At 48.1% G+C, this 13,292-nt stretch overlaps 1 protein-coding gene across 3 annotated transcripts in view; it reads right to left on the bottom strand.

The window, feature by feature from the left end:
- The window catches only part of MID2 (midline 2), a 416,243-nt gene that overhangs the window by 14,663 nt on the left and 388,288 nt on the right, over positions 1–13,292 (bottom strand). The window lies entirely within an intron of this gene.

The following is a 13,292-nucleotide window of genomic DNA, read 5'->3' as shown; positions in this document are numbered from 1 at the left end:
TTTGGCGGTGCTGCTCAGTTAGGGCAGGGTAGTGCCTACCTGTTTTGACATGGTGCTGCGCCCTGGAAGCAGTAAGCTGTGGGTCCGGCTTCTAGGCAGGGAACTGGCCAATGGGAACTGGGGAGGGGGAGACAATGCCTGCGGGAGAGAGCTGTGGAAAGCCGCTTGCGCACCTCTGCCTAGGAGCTGGACCTGCTGCTGGCTGCTTCTGGGGCACAGCGCAGTCCACGGTGCCAGGACAAGTGGGAAGCCTGACTCTGCACCTGGGCTACGCTTCTGATCAGGAGCTGCCAGAGGAAAGTCCATACACCCAATCAACTGCCCCTGCCCTGAGCTGTCCCCCAACCTGGAACCCTTTCCTGCATCCTAAATCCCTCATCTCTGGCCCCACCCCAGAGCCTGCACCCCCAGCCCACAGCCCCGACCCCTCCTCCCACATCCCAACCCCCTGCCCCAGCCCTGAGCGCCCCCTCAAACCTGGAACCCCTTCCTGCACCCCAAACCTCTTATTCCCAGCCTCACCCCAGAACTTGCATCCTGAGCCCAGAGCCCTGACCCCTCCCACACCCCAACCCTCTGCCCCTACCCAGGGTCCCCTCCCACACCCCAAATCCCTTATTCTCAGCCCCACCCCTGGACCCCAACCCTTTACCCCAGACATTTCCTTCAACTGGGTCCCCAGAAAAAAAAGTTTGAAAACCACTGTCCTAGAGCAGGAGGGAGGATGCATTCTGACAAGGAGAAGATATTATTTACATGCAAGATTTCCTTCTGTGATGGATTTTTCTCTTTTGTTCAAATCATATTAACCTTGCTGTGGGCATATTTGAATTGTCATCCATGCAGCTTGACCCTTCCAGCTCCCCAATGCACATGTTCAAAGGCAATGAAACCCAAGCATGCTGGATCCAGTTCTGCCTCAGTGATGCCTGTGCATATCCTGGGAGTCAGAAGTGCATGTGTCTCCACCAGGTATGAACCTAATGAGGTCAAAGTGCATGCTGTGTGTGCACCGCTGCAGAAAAAGCAGGTATAAATTCATCTGATTCTGCAGCATTCCTATAGCCCAGTCTGGAATGCTGCTGATTGAAAAGTGGTTGCCAAGCCATGGGGCAGGAGGACACACATCCATGTACACTCCCCCACCCCATCCTTTCACTTGCCAGCCTTGCTGTGCCTCACGTGGCCTGCAGCATCCAGGAGCCAGCTGCCACTTCAGCAGTGCCAGAAAAATGCACTTGTTCTCTTAAAGGGAGACTAATCCCAGGGCTGCTTCTGCTCATCAAACAGAGAGAATGATCTGTCCCCAACTAGACTGGCTTCTTGTGTAACTCTGCATTACGGGGACAGTATATTTGGATACTTTAGAACACATGTGACATGTTAAAAGGCTGAGCTTCTACCATGTTATTTAAAACAGAGGTAACACACTGCAGGTATGTGGCTTATATTCCTAGCCGTGCATTTTACATACAAAGATAAACCTGATGTGACTAATATGCAGCTCTTGATTTTTGTTAATAAACTGGAGACACATTTTTGTGCAGAACAGCTGGCTAGTTACTCTCATCACTAGCACAGCTCTGTAAGACCACACCTGTGTTTGAGATCTGTTTCAAAAAAGATTTCTGAAAAGAGAGGAAGGATGGCTCAGTGGTCAGGGCATTAGCTTAAGCCTTGGAAAACTCAGGTTTGATTCCCTACTTTGTCCCAGTTCTCTGTGTAATCCTGGGCAAAACCTTAGCTCTCCACACCTCAGTTCTCTGATTTTAAAATAGCTAGTACTGTCCCTTGGCACTGCGGTACTGTGAGAGGCAATACCTTACAAGAAAGTCAGGGGCAGGCATACTGTGGTAATGAGGGCCAGATAAGTACTCTCAGGGGGCAGTCCTTTGAGGTTTCAAGGCTTTTGCCACTATTGAAGCCTTAAATACACCACTATTAGGTTTTCTCCAATATAGATTCACAGACTCTAGGACTGGAAGGGACCTCGAGAGGTCATCAAGTCCAGTCCCCTTCCCTCATGGCAGGACCAAATACTGTCTAGACCATCCCTGATAGACATTTATCTAACCTACTCTTAAATATCTCCAGAGATGGAGATTCCACAACTTCTAGGGCTTTTTCAAGTGTTTAACTAACCTGACAGTTGAAACTTTTCCCTATGTCACCTAATTCCTTGCTGCATTTAGCCATTGTTTTTTGTTCTATATTAGATCGCTAAGGGTGAACAAGTTTTCTCCTCCCTGATGCATCACTTTTAGATACCTGAAAACTGCTATCATGTCCCTCTCAGTCTTTCTTTTCCAAATTAATAAACCAATTTCTTTCAACTTTCTCATAGGTATGTTCTCAAGATTTCTCTTCTTGTTGTCTTCTCGGTCTCTTCATTTCCCCACTTTCTTGAATGCGTGCCCAGAACTGACACATACTCTCCCAATTGAGGCTAAATAAGCGCAGAGTAGAGCGGAGAAGATTCTTGTTATTGTTACACACCTGTTATGCATCCGACTCACATTTGCTTTTTTCTGCAACAGTAATACCTGTTGATCATATTTAGTTTGTGTCATCTTGACCCTAGACTCTTTCTGCCATAATCCTCTAGACGCTCTTCCATTTGTTTGTGAAGAATGATTTTTCCTTCTAGTGGGCACTTTGCATTTGTTTTATTGAACTCATCAGTTACCTCAGCCATTTTCCAATTTGTCCAGATCATTTTGAATTTGGACCTGTCTCCAAAGCAGTTGTCTATCCTCCCAGTGTGGTCTGTGCCGAATACTATAGTATTTATGTACATCTAATCGTTGATGAAGATTTGATCAGAGCAGTCTAAACAACTGCGGAGCCCTTGTTATAATTTCCGCAGGATTGGGACATATTAATATCCTGGGTATGGTTTACCCACGTTTGACTCTAGTGCTCCATCTAATTGTTTTGCCTAGTTTAACGATAAGAATTCATGCAAAGACCTTCTAAAAGGCTTACTAAGTCTGGTTAAAAATCCACTGTTCTCTTTCCACAGCTGCGTTATCCTATCAAAGAAGATATCAGTGGTTTGACATATTTTGTTCTTTTAAAATCATGGGGCCTTTGTATTTTTTCCCCCCCCTATCATCTTACCACTTCAAGTGTTGCAGGTGATTTCCTTTCCATTACTTGCTTCCATTATCTTTCCTGGCAAGAAGTTAAACTTGTTCGTATAGTTTCCTGGTTGTTTTTATCCCTTTTTTATCGATTGGGCTATATATCCTTTTCCAGTCTTTCTGGGAATCTTCCGTTCTTCCTGATTTTCAAAGATAATAGCTGAGGTCAGTACTCTCTATTCACCTTGAGTATTCTAGGATGCCTTTCATCGGACCTGGTGACCTTGCAGGCATCGAGATTCTAGTGATTTTAACTTGCTCTTTTTTATTTATTTAATCTACCCCTTCCAAAGCATTTCTATGTTAGAATTTCCAGAGATTCTCAGTGAAGACCGAACAGAAGTCATTAGATCTTGCCATTTCAGTTCTGTTTGTTTCTTCTCCTCTCCTAGCAGTGGACCTGTCCTTGGGTCTTCTCTTGCTTCTAATGTATTGATAAAAGTTTCTTGTTTCCCTTTATTCCCGTGCTCTTTGAGCTACATTTGGTGCCTTTGCTTTTAATCTTCCTGCATTCCGGGTTTTTTGCTATATTCTCCTTTGTAATCTGACTAGTTTCATTTTTTATACTGCTCCTTATTTATTTTGTGTCATGCAAGATCTGTGGTAAGCACGGTGGTCTTGTTGCCTTTTTTATTTTCCTGCCATAGAGAGCTTGCCTGTTTGGGCTTTATAGTGGTCCTTTGAAAACTGCCTTCTCTCTTGTTTTTTTCTTTCAGCTCTTTGATTCCCATGGGCCGTTTATCATCTCTCTGAGTTACAAAATCTGCCTTCTGAATCCATGTCTGATTTTTGCTGTACCCTTCTACCTTCCTTAAGAATTGCAGAACTCTATCGATTTATGATCACTTCCACTCAAGCTTCTTCTCTTTAACATTCGACGGTTCTCCCTATTTGTTAATCAAGTTAGAACAGCTCCCCCAGTAGCTTTTTCAACTTCTGACATAAAAGTTGTTGCTGCATCCAGGAACTTTTGGATAGTCCTGTGCCCACGGTGTTTATTTTCGTCCATATACTGATAGTTCCAAGCCCTACACAAATCTTGGGGCTTGGATGATTTTTTTAGCTTGATTAAAAATCTTCACATTCCAACTTTCACTGGTTAGGTGGCCTGGGTAGATTCCTAGCATGAATCAACACTTGTTTTTACGCCTTTTTATCCCTAACCGAGACCTCAACTTCCGTTCTATGTCCATCTGCCTCAGTTCCAGTGTGTACATTTTTTAATACATAAGGAACTCCTCCCTTTTTCCCTGTTATTCCTTCTCTGAGCAACTAATACCATCCACACAAATCATTCAAGGTGTATTATTCCACAGTTTTCAGTGATCCAAGATGGTCATAGTTGTATTTATTTATTAGCACTTCCAGTTCTTCTCGTTCTACATATCTAATTGTATATAGGTATCTAAGATACTGGTTTGATCTTGCCTCCCAGTTTTGCCCTGACCTCCTTTCTCTCTGTCATTATAACCCACGATCCCTCTTGTTTCCGACCCATCTCCCAGGTCTTCATGTTCCCCACTTACCTGTGGGCTTTGCCCACAACCCAACACTGATCCCATTACATACACTACCCTAAAATGTGGGAGGAAGGACAGGGAAAAACATGCAGGAATAGAATGGAAAGAATGCATGAATAGCCAAACACCCATTCCTGAGGATAGGTCAGCTGGCAGCCTGTTCATGAAAGAGCAGTTGTATTTCTCCACGAGGCTTGAATAGGAATTAGTGAGAGATGTGATGGTGGGTCTCAGCAATATCTGGAAGAATTGAACCTTGCTTGGCTATTCATGCACAAATCAAAAAGTTAAAGTACCCAAAGAGCGGAACATACACTTGTAGCTGGGCTGTATTATCCTTCCTGAAAGGGCACTTTTGTCTCAACTCCTCTCTATCTTCTAAGGGCAGAGAAAGGAGAAGCATCTGATTATTTTTGACCCATCAGAAGAGCCTTGACCCTGAAGCATTTGAAGAGCTGTTGGGTTCCTCATTATATTCCAGCCTGGGAGCTAGCAGGTGAACTGTATGGGCTAGGAGTTTTGTCTAAGAAATAGCAGCTGGAGAAAGCACCGAAGCAGGAATGTCATGGACTGCAGGCATTTCCCTCAGGCCATCATTAATAAACCTGCCAATTGAAGCTTTGGCCACCAAAAAGCCATTTCATTTCCTTCTATCACTTTTTGATTTGCTTCTGCCAGCACAAGCTGGCACCTCTCGGTCCTTGACAGAGGCAGGGAATGCTGGCTGTGTCCAGCCATGGAGGGGGGAAGAGAAGGGAGTTTGACATAGCTGTCTTCATACTGAGAAGCCCTGCAAATCAGCAAATCATTTGCACCAAGTCTAATATTGTCCTTTGTGACAATGAAGTGATGGGACAAAGAGATGTGTTTGCTTGGGGGATGGTATTTGATTGGGTTTTTGGGTGGGGACTGAGTGGAGGGGAGATGGAGTATTTATTGAAGGCTGCAGAAAGCTGCAGGCCCTGCTGTGCCTTTGATCAGTGCTGTAAGTTTCTATGGGTATTTCTTCACTAGCAACGTTAAAGTGCTGTCATAGCAGCGCTTTAACATGGCTGTGTAAAAAATCCACCCCCACAAGGGGAGTAGCTACCAGTGCTGGTGCACTGCCAACACTGCCACTTTACAGCGTTGAAACTTTCAGGGGACAGGGATGTGTTTTTTTCAAATCCCTGAGCTAGAAAGTGGCAGCATTATAAAGTGGCAGGGTAGACAAGACCCATGAGACACAAGGCGCCAGGCTCACTCAGTCACAGCTGTAGCCAACCCCATTATACTTTTGCTTACTTGCAGCACGTGGCTGTCTCTTGCGTACACCTCTGTTCAGAGCCTATGGTACTGCTGTATATTTTAAATTAATTTTTCCAGCTACAGGGACTGAATGACTCAGTCATCGAGAAACCAACTCTTGGATCTGATTCATTTCTAAGGCACAGCCCCTAATAAAATTCAGCTTCCTGTGAAAGAACTTACAAATCAAATTGCCAAGCCTCCCCTCTACACTGCTCTGCAGCTCCCCCTCCTACACTGTGCTAGGGGCATGACAGGCTCTGCTTCTCCCAACAGATGCTGGGAAGAGCTGGGAGAACAGGGCAATGCTGCCTTGCATGTTCTCCAGGTTTGTTCTGAGGCTGGTCAGATGGCTTCATCTGACCAGATGCTAAACTCGCTGGGTAGGTTAGGCTGTTGATGCCATGGGAAGAATCAGGTCAATGGTGAAACTATTAATTAGAAAGGGTTTACTGTCCTTAATTAACTCCATGACAGCAGGGGACTTGAGCGATAGCTCAGTGTTTGAGCATTGGCCTGCTAAACCCAGGGCTGGGAGCTCAATCTTTGAGGGGGTCATTTAGGGATCAGGGCAAAAATCTGTCTGGGGATTAGTCCCCCTTCTAAGCAGGGGGTTGGACTAGATGATCTCCTGAGGTCCCTCCCAACCCTGATATTCTATGGACTCATTGACCCAAGCAGGCCCCTTCCAGTCCTGTCTCTACAATCACAGGGGCTGAGTGATCCTTTTGTGAGGCGGAATCCTGCCCGCTAGGTGACAGGTGAGTGAGGCAGAGGGTCTTCCCTCAACACCGCTATGGTTAGGCAGGATATCTCCACCCGGCACCCACTGTGGGGTCTGGGTGGACAGGACTGCAACTCCGTGTTCAGCTCCCCAGCCAGGAGACCTGCTATCATTCGCAGCAGCTGTTAAGCAGCAAGGGGTGAGCTGGGGCACCCCAGTGGCAGTAGCTTGGCCTGACTTGCCCCAGCAGCAAACCCAAGGGGTGCCACATCAATTCCCTTGTGGTGCTGGCCAAGGCAGGGCTTGGCCACACAGACTGTGCTCAGAAAGGGAGCATCTCAAAGGCTGGGTACAAGTTCTCCTTGGGGTAAAGGCACCTCCAGGAAAGGAGACAAGGCAATGTATGTCAATGGGAGGGGAGGAGCAGCAGCAGTCTCCATCCCTGCACACTCAATGAATGCTGCACACTCAAAGAAGCTGCCCAGAAGGAGCCCTTGCTCTGCAGTGAGCTCAGAGCAGCTAGCAAGGGGGAATGAAGAATCTGCTGAGTCTGCTTGATATTTCTTGACATGGTCCCATTCTCATGGACTGTATTTGAAGGATCCTCAGAGACAAACTCCTCTTGCTGCAGCTCCAAGCCCATGCGTCATTTGTCCCCAACCCTGCAGCCATTTCTGGCCATTGCCAGTGAGTGCAACATACCACTCCATTATAATAGCAGCGTTTTAAACCCACCATGCACGGGCAGAAAAGACTTCAGGCTGCAGGGCAGTGGAGAATCTGTTCATGTGCCAACCCAGGCATGAACACACCACACTCCCACTTAGCCTCCAGCTCCCTCTGGCCTGCTCCTGGCCCTGCACAACTCAGTGAGACTGGGAGTTGCTACTGACTTCAGTGGGAACAGGACCAGTGCCTCGGTGCAGCTGGCCACCTCATCCCATGCTTCTGAATGCTGGGATGACAGCTCACTGCACACACAGAGCAGCAAACATTCTCCCACTTTCAGCACCAACTCACCAGCTGCAGATCCCAGGGAACCAAGCAAAGCAAACACCCTTTTACTGGGCTGCATACATTTAAGTATCACATAAAATAATCATCCCAGGCAATTACAGCCTCCCACAGTGAATTCCACATTCCGAGCTTGGCTTCGAGGTCGACCATCCAACCTTGAACCAGGGAGCAGACGGAAAGACAGATTCTGATCTCTCTCACTCTGCTGCAGCCACTGTGACTCAGCAGAGCAGCTGCTGATTTCACACAAGAGGGTGCTCACGGATTCCTGCACTGAATCCAGTGCCCAGGCTTCTGCAGCTCCATCAGAGCAGCTGACTAAAGCCATTCTCTCCCATGTCAGCCCAGCCTGGACTCTCCTGCAGCTGGTATGACTCTGCACAGGAGCCCGGGTTGGGGTTACAGAATTTTGTCAGACACTCTCTGGGGGAAGCCAGCCTCCCCTCTCCCCATAAGCTACTTTAGTAAAGGCATGCGGCAGAGATCACATTTGGAAGTTCCCTGTCTGCTATTACTCCAGCTGTTCTAACAACTGCACGGCACCTTCAGCTTGTCTTAGGGCACACTGACAGGAAATACATGGACCTTTGCATTTTCACTGAAACGATGAAGATGTTTTACCCTACTCCCTGAGGCTTGAAGCTTGTCATAGTGAATGAGGCTTCTCCCGAAACAATGCAGAAGCATCCCCGTAGCACATCAGTGGAGAGTGAACGACAACTAGTTCTTCACTGCCAATGCCACTGAGTCCTGCCCAGATGCACTGGCCTAGAGAACAGCTTCAGCCCCCTTTGCCTGCCCAAGGGCAGCGATACAGACAACTGTACATTCTCCTGGGCAATGTAGCCATAAAGATAACCTGTACCTGGGAGTGCGCTCCGATTGTTAACCCCTTCAGTGTTGGCTTGCCAGCACTGGCAGCTCCTTTGGGGGAGGGGGATCCTGAAGGGCTAAAGCCTGACTCCTTACCAACCCTCTGCCTGCAGCATGGCACAGCACAGGTCGCCTTGTCCATCCTACACAGGGCAGTAGCAGAGGCAGATTCCTGTCCATGCCTCCCATCTTTGCTCCCCTAGTCAGTCCAGTTCCTGATTCCTGCCCTACCACAGACCTTGGTGCCCGTCTGCCAAGAATCTTGGTCAGCCCTACACTTCCCACCACATTGATACCCTCCAGCCCTCCTTCCTGCCCCTTTGGCTCCATGACTCTCCCCAGCAACACTAGACTCCCCACCTGAGCTACCTACTCCCTGCACTTCTTATTCCCTCTTTGCTGGCAGCATCACCCAGCACCTGCCCCTTCTGATGGTGCTTCCCCATTAGTGATGTCGCTACACTCTGCCACACTCTGTACTGGTGGTTCCTCAGCCTGGCTGCCTTCCTGCACCCAGAGATCCCAGCTAGGGGCACAGCGAGTGTTCCAGCTGTTCAGAGGGTTCCACCAAGACAGAAGAGCACTAGAATTCAGAACTCCTGGGGTCTCCTCCCAATTCAGCAGGGTGACTGCCGGCAAGCTGCTTCCACTCTCTGTGCCCCCCGCCCCCATCCATTCTGCAATGGGGATTAACAATACCCAGCTGCCATAGGGAAGTTCTCAGAGTTGTGTGACGGGTGGTGCAAGGAGACTTTGTTCTGATAACACATTTTCCCTGCTAGATTGTGCCATTCCACAGTACATTAGCTGTGGCATCATGGTCGCCGCTTACTGCCCACTAGTGAGCGTGTGTGAGAGGTCCCCCCAGGGCCGATCTGCAGTGGAGATGAATTGTTCCAATCCCACTCCTCGGGAGCCTGGGCTCTCTAGCTCAGACTGTTAGCCCTGGAGGTCCCTGGTTCAATCCCTGGGGAGCCAGCCAAGAGGGTGGCTATCATGCTTGCACTCCATTGCTCATACCCCGCTTATGCTGGGACCACGTGTGTCTGTTCAGTGTGGGCCACAGGAGGAATTGTGAGCTACCTCAGACATGCAGAGACCTGTCATTGACTCCCAAGTTCTTCTCAGATCTCCCTGGAAAACATCTCCCTGGTTCTCATGGTGGACTTCAATCAACCCGATATCTGCTGGGACAGCAATACAGAGGTGCACAGACAATCCAAGAAGTTTTTGGAAAGTGTAGGGGACAATTTTCTGGTGCAAGTGCTGGAGGAACCAACTAGCGGCAGAGCACTTCTTGACCTGCTGCTCACAAATAGGGAAGAATTAGTAGGGGAAGCAAAAGTGGATGGGGGAGGAAGTAACTAGGAAATGGTCGAGTTCAGGATCCTGACACAAGGAAGAAAGGAGAGCAGCAGAATATGGACTTCAGAAAAGCAGACGTTGACTCCCTCAGAGAGCTGATGGGCAGGATCCCCTGGGAGAATAAATGAGAGCTGGCTGTATTTTAATGAATCCTTATTGAGGTTGCAGGAACAAACCATCCCGATGTGTAGAAAGAATAGTAAATATGACAGGCGACCAGCTTGGCTTAACAGTGAAATCCTTGCACAAAAAAGAAGCTTACAAGAAGTGGAAGATTGGACAAATGACCAGGGAGAAGTATAAAAATATTGCTCAGGCATGCAGAAGTGAAATCAGAAAGGCCAAATCACACTTGGAGTTGCATCTAGCAAGGGATGTTAAGATTAACAAGAAAGGTTTCTTCAGGTATGTTAGCAACAAGAAGAAGGTCAAGGAAAGTGTGGGCCCATTACTGAATGGGGGAGGCAACCTAGTGACAGAGGATGTGGAAAAAGCTAATGTACTCAATGCTTTTTTGCCTCTGTCTTCACGAACAAGGTCAGTTCCCAGACTACTGAACTGGGCAGCACAGTATGGGGAGGAGGTGACCAACCATCTGTGGAGAAACAAGTGATTCAGGACTATTTAGAAAAGCTGGACGAGCACAAGTCCATGGAGCCGGATGCACTGTATCTGAGGGTGCTAAAGGAGTTGGTGGATGTGGTTGCAGAGCAATTGGCCATTATCTTTGAAAACTCATGGCGATCGGGGGAGGTCCCACATGACTGGAAAAAGGCTAATATAGTGCCCATCTTTAAAAAAGGGAAGGAGGATCCGGGGAACAACAGGCCAGTCAGCCTCACCTCAGTCCCTAGAAAAACCATGGAGGAGGTCCTCAAGGAATCAATTCTGATGCACTTCAAGGAGAGGAAAGTGACCAGGAACAGTCAGCATGGATTCACCAAGGGCAATTCATGCCTGACTAACCTAATTGCCTTCTATGATGAGATAACTGGCTCTGTGGATGAGGGGAAAGTAATGGACGTGTTATTCCTTGACCTTAGCAAAACTTCTGATACGGTCTCCCACAGTATTCTTGTGAGCAAGTTAATGAAGTATGGGCTGGATGAATGGACAATAAGGCGGATAGAAAGCTGGCTAGATCATCGGGCTCAACAGGTAGTGATCAATGGCTCCATGTCTAGTTGGCAACCGGTATCAAGCGGAGTACCCAAAGTGTCGGTGCTGGGGTAGGTTCTGTTCAATATCTTCATTAATGATGTGGAAGATGGCGTGGTTTGCACCCTCAGCAAGTTTGCAGATGACACTAAACTGGGAGGAGTGATAGATACACTGGAGGGTAGGGATAGGATACAGAGAGGCCTAGACAAATTAGAGGATTGGGCCAAAAGAAATTTGATGAGGTTCAACAAGGACGAGTGCAATGTCCTGCACTTAGGACAGAAGAATCCCATGCACTGCTACAGACAAGGGGCCGAGTGGCTAGGCAGCAGTTCTGCAGAAAAGGACCTAGGAAGTACAGTGGACGAGAAGCTGGATATGAGTCGGCAGTGTGCCCTTGTAGCCAAGAAGGCTAACGGCATTTTGGGCTGTATAAGTGGGAGCATTGCCAGCAGATTGAGGGACATGATCATTCTCCTCTATTCAACATTGGTGAGGTCTCATCTGGACTACTTTGTCCAGTTCTGGGCCCCAAACCACAAGAAGGATGTGGAAAAATTGGAAAGAGTCCAGCAGAGGGCAACAAAAATGATTAGGGGACTGGAGCACATGACTTATGAGGAGAGGATTATGGAATTATTTAGTCTGTAGAAGAGAAGAATGAGGGGGGATTTGATAGCTGCTTTCAACTACCTGAAAGAGGGATCCAAAGAGGATGAATCTAGACTGTTCTCAGTGGTAGCAGATGGCAGAACAAGGAGTAATGGTCTCAAGTTGCAGTGTGGGAGGTTTCGGTTGGATATTAGGAAAAACTTTTTCACTAGGAGGATGGTAAAGCACTGGAATAGGTTACCTAGGCAGGTGGTGGAATCTCCTTCCTTAAAGGTTTTTAAGGTCAGGCTTGACAAAGCCCTGGCTGGGATGATTTAGTTTAGGGGTTGGTCTTGCTTGGAGCAGGGGGTTGGACTAGATGACCTCCTGAGGTCCCTTTCAACCCTGATATTCTATGATTCTATGATCTCTAGTCTTGTGGGCCTGACATGTTCATTTCTCTCCCTTCACCCACCACTGACCTTCCAGATTCTAACTTTGTAATGGTGTCTGTTTCATTTCTGTAAGGCCCTGGAGGAGACCGCAGGGATGGAGAAAGCCTTCGGAATAGCAAACCAACCCCTGCTGTCCAGGCTGCCACTGCCCAGGTAGGCACTCCAGTCTACGTAGTTTATTTAGCATCCCCAGTGATGCTATTACCCTGAATTTCACCAGTGCTGCCGCTTAGGAATGATGCTTTTCTCTCCTGGGCTGAAATTCCCAGTGCTGCATTGTCTGTTACACACAGCACCTGTGACACCACTTGTGTTAAGCTGTGGCACTCCTGATCCTTGTTCAGAAGGAGAGGCTGGGGCACTAGACATGGGGAACGTAATCTATTGCTGCGGAGTGCCCCAAAGTCCCTTGAACAGTAGAATGTTTCCATGATGGAGTGCCAGGAAGGGCCCAGGCTGGGGTACAAATCTGTGAATTTGTACAGCACGTGAGGAAATGTCACACATGCTGGAGCCAGCAAAACTTTCTGAGGGCCCCTTGAGACATAGACAGCCTCTACAGATGGCAGGGCTGGGCTTGCCATTACACGTGACTGTCAAGATGAGGAGGAATGAGACATTAATCATCCAGGGGCCACACTAAGGAAAACGCAGGTCCTGTTACAGAACCCATGAAAGGGGAACCCAAGCAGCACCAGGTCCCAGTCACCCTGAGTAAACACTCTGACCTCAGGTAACACTCCTGCAGTGGCTGCATGTCTAGGGTTGGCCCAACAGCAACTTCTTAACCCTCAGAGCTGAAGGAGAGCCACAGACTTCATTAAGACACATGAGCTTTAGCCCATGGGTCCTGAGGAGCCTGCAGGGCTATGGACCAGCAAGCTGGAGTCCAGCCTTGTGTGTCTTCTGTGAAACGTCCAGCGGAGGTCTTATGGGAGGATCTCCGTGACTAGGGCTGATGTCAGGCAGAACACACCGAGCTGGGGTTCATGTCCTGGGAGGAGTTCACAGCACCAGCTGTTTCTACACTGCACCATGAAACCTGAGCAGATTTGACTCAAGAGCCTGTGAGAGGGGCTGTGACCTACCACCTGTCCAGGGTTACTGCAGAGTCTCACTTCACAGTTGGCATCAGTCTGCAGTTACAGCTCCCTGA

Source organism: Chelonoidis abingdonii, chromosome 8 (assembly GCF_003597395.2).
Source record: "Chelonoidis abingdonii isolate Lonesome George chromosome 8, CheloAbing_2.0, whole genome shotgun sequence".
Lineage (NCBI taxonomy): Eukaryota > Metazoa > Chordata > Testudines > Testudinidae > Chelonoidis > Chelonoidis abingdonii.
Note: the sequence above shows the minus strand (reverse complement) of the source record. Positions and strands in the feature narration are given on the sequence as shown.